This window comes from Salvelinus sp. IW2-2015, unplaced genomic scaffold (assembly GCF_002910315.2).
Source record: "Salvelinus sp. IW2-2015 unplaced genomic scaffold, ASM291031v2 Un_scaffold2270, whole genome shotgun sequence".
Lineage (NCBI taxonomy): Eukaryota > Metazoa > Chordata > Actinopteri > Salmoniformes > Salmonidae > Salvelinus > Salvelinus sp. IW2-2015.
Genome location: NW_019943597.1, coordinates 80,141 through 84,449, shown reverse-complemented (window position 1 = coordinate 84,449; position 4,309 = coordinate 80,141).

The following is a 4,309-nucleotide window of genomic DNA, read 5'->3' as shown; positions in this document are numbered from 1 at the left end:
GAGACGCATATCTACAGCGCACAAAATTGAATAGTCGATATGCCACAAGCAGGTTTACTACATTTATTTTAGACCCCTCCCCCCTCCCCCTTCCCATCAATACACCAGAAGCTGTCTAAGGTGGTATCGATTCAGCGCGAGAACCCAGACCTGCTTCCTCCTGGCAGCGAATGTGTTGAAACACATCTCACTGTCCGTAAGAAATACCTCGACCATGATGGAGAACCCGGCCTAGATTCCCCCAGGGTTGAAAACACATCTCACTTGCCTAGAAAATTACGCGTCGGACATGAGTTAAAACACGCCCTAGCTTCCCCCAGGGTGAAAACACATCTCACTGTCCGTTAGAAAGTAACCTCTGGACATGATCGAGAAACACGCATTTCCCACAGGACTGAAATTCCCTTAAAGACGTTCTAGCTTGAAAAACACAACTTCTACACTTTTAACTGTACATCTCTCACTTCTATTCACATAGAAGGTACTTGACATAAACTTATGAACACTTCTTAGGATCACAGAACATGTAGGTAAGGAAGAACAGAGAGGATCAGATGCTGGTGTTAGGTTTGAGAGGACAAGATAGCTGTGTTAGGTTTGAGAGACCAGAGAGCTGTGTTCAGGTTTGAGGCGATCAGAGGAGCTGTGTTAGGTTTGAGAGGACAGGAGAGCTTAGTCGTAGGGTCTGAGAGAGATTCAGAGTAAAGCTGTGGTTAGAGTTGCCGAGATTCTAGGTCACACAGAGAGCTGTGTAGAGTGTTTGAGGACAGAGAGCTGGTTTAGGTTTGAGAGGACAAGAGAGGGCTGTGTTAGGTTTGGTGATGATTCAGAGAGCGGGTGATATAGGTTTGAGAGAGACAGACGGAGCCTTGTGTTACCTAATAGGACAAGAGCAGTCTGGTGTTATGTTTGAGAGGACAGAGAACTGTGGGTTAGGTTTGAGAACAGAGAGCGTTGTTAGGTTAGAGAGGGACAGTTGGTGCATGTTGTAGTTTGATTGAAGCGTACATACGTGTTCTGTGTTTTTTAGGAGTGTTTAGAGGACAGAGAGCTGTGGTAGATTTGAGATATCAGAGTGCTGTGTTGGGTGATTATGAGAGGACAGAGAGGAGCTGTGTTAGTGTTGGGAGAGGATCAGAGATCTGTTGTTATGGTTTGAAGAGAACATAAGAAGCTGTTTGTTAGTTTGAGAGGGACAGACGAGTCTTGGTGTTAGGTTTGAGTATGGACAGTGTGCTGTGTTAGGTTTGAGAGGACTTAGTATGATGTTGTGTTAGGTTCTGAGAGAAGAGAGCTTGTGTTAGGTTTGACGAGGACCGAGTGCTGTGTGTAGGTTTGAGGGACAGAGGAGCTGTTTAGGTTTGAGAGGCTAGAAGCTGTGTTAGTTGTGACGAGACAGACGAGCTGTAGTAGGTTGAGAGGACAGAGAGCCGGTGTTAGGCTTGACGAGGACCAGAGAGCTGTGCTTAGGTTTGGACAGAAGGTAGTTGACTTGAGAGAAGCTGTGTTAGGTTTTGAGGATAAGGACAGAGAGCTGGTTAGGTTTGAGAGGACAGAGCTGCTGTGTAGGTTTGCAGAGGACATAGTTCTGGTTAGTTAGGCGATGCTGTTAGGTTTGGAGAGGACAGAGATGGTGTTAGTTGAGAGGACAGAGAGCTGTGTTAGGTTTGAAAGAGGGACAGATGCTGTGTTAGGTTTGGCACTGGAAGGACCACTCCACTGCTTGTCTCTGTCGTGAGCCTACTGTTGCCTTAAGGGACTAAGAGATAGATAGATAGAATAGATAGATAAAGAATAGATAGATAGATAATAGATATATAACGATAGATAGATAATAGATAGAATAGATAGATGATAGATAGATAGATAGATAGATAGAGCCTCATGACGGATAACAACAAGCTCTTCATACTTTCTAGATGTCACACATCTGCCGGTGTTTTTCTGGATCAAACGCGCCAAATAAATGGACACTTTGGATATATATCGACGGAATTAATCGAACAAAAGGACCATTTGTGATGTTTATGGGACATATTGGAGTGCCAACAGAAGAAGCTCGTCAAAGGTAAGGCATGAATTATATCTTTATTTCTGCGTTTTGTGTCGCGCCGGGAGGGTTGAAATATGATGGTCTGTGTTTGTTTGCTTGGGTGCTATGCTCAGATAATAGCATTGTTTGCTTTCGCCGTAAAGCATTTTTGAAATCTGACACGTTGGCTGGATTCACAAGAAGTGTAGCTTTAATTTGGTATATTGAATATGTGATTTCATGAAAGTTTAATTTTTATAGTAATTTATTTGAATTTGGTGCTCTGCATTTTCACTGGATGTTGGCCAGGTGGGACGCTACCGTCCCACATATGCCAGAGAGGTTAACCAACGATGCAGTTCAAGAAATAGAGTTAATAAAATATTTACTAAATAAACTAATGTGTTAGGTTTGAGGGAACCGAGGACTGTGTGCTGTGTTACGTTTGAGACTGAAGGACAACTCCACTGCTTGTCTCTTTTATTTTTAGTCATAGATATGGCTACCGCTAGTTGTTTAGCTACTGTAACTTAGCTAGATAGCTACCTAGCTTACAAATATTCATTTCCCCCCACTGTTACACAGTAGTATGTTAGCTAGCAATACACAATATGGGTTTCAGTGTTTTTTAATTTTTTTAAAATTTGTAACTTATTTTGTACATAATGTTTCTGCAACCGTATCTTACGGCAAAAAAGAGCTTCTGGATATCAGGACAGCGATCAATCACCTTGGATTAGACAAAGATTTTTTCTACAACAAGGACGACGCACAAGACATTCTCCAAACACCCCACAGGGCCGACATCCCCGTTATTTGCAAGAGGAAGCGACGCAGGTACAGAGGACAAAGAGCCGGATGCCTGGTCAGGACCCGGAGAAGGCGACTGGGAAAGCTGTCGTTACCGTCAATACTACTCGCCAACGTGCAATCATTGGACAATAAATTAGACGAGGTACGATCACGAATATCCTACCAACGAGGCATCAAAAACTGTAATATCCTATGTTTCACGGAATGGTGGCTGAATGACGACATGGATATTCAGCTAGCGGGATATACGCTGCACCGGCAAGATAGAACAGCACACTCCGGTAAGACGAGTGGGGCGGTCTGTGCATACAGTGGGGAGAACAAGTATTTGATACACTGCCGATTTTGCAGGTTTTCCTACTTACAAAGCATGTAGAGGTCTGTAATTTTCATCATAGGTACACTTCAACTGTGAGAGGCGGAATCTAAAACAAAAATCCAGAAAATCACATTGTATGATTTTTAAGTAATTCATTTGCATTTTATTGCATGACATAAGTATTTGATCACCTACCAACCAGTAAGAATTCCGGGCAACACTGGAGGCATGCATGAGAGCATCAGCTGTTCCGGACGACTGTGTGATACGCTCACGTACGTAGCCGACGTGAGTAAGAACTTTAAACAGGTCTAACATACACAAGCTGCGGGGCCAGACGGATTACCAGGAGTGTGCTCTGGGCATGTGCTGACCAACTGGCAAGGTCTTTTATGACATTTTCAACATGTCCCTGATTGAGTCTGTAATACCAACAGTTCAAGCAGACCACCATAGTCCCTGTGCCAAGAACACAAAGGCAACCTGCCTAAATGACTACACAACCGTAGCACTCACGTTCGTAGCCATGAAGTGCTTTGAAGGTTGGTAATGGCTCATATCAACACCATTATCCCAAACCCTAGACCACTCCATTTTGCATACCGCCCAAACAGATCCACAGATGATGCAGTCTCTATGCACTCCACACTGCCTTCCCACCTGACAAAAGGAAACACTTATGTAAGAATGCTATTCATTGACTACAGTCAGCGTTCAACACCATAGACCTCAAAGCTCATCACTAAGCTAAAGATTCTGGACTAAACACCTCCCTCTGCAACTGGATCCTGGACTTCTGACGGGCCGCCCCCAGTGATGAGGGTAGGTAGCAACACATCTGCCACGCTGATCCTCAACACTGGAGCTCCACAGGGGTGTGTGCTCAGTCCCCTCTGACCTCCCTGTTCACCCACGACTGCATGGCGGCACGACTCCAACACCATCATTAAGTTTGGCAGACGACACAACAGTGGTAGGCCTGATCACCGACACCGACGAGACAGCCTATAGGGAGGAGGTCAGAGACCTGGCGGGTGGTGCCAGAATAACAACCTATCCCTCAATGTAACCAAGACTAGAGATGATGTGGGACTACAGGAAATTGAGAACCGAGCACGCCCCATCTCTCATCCGTTTGGGGGTGC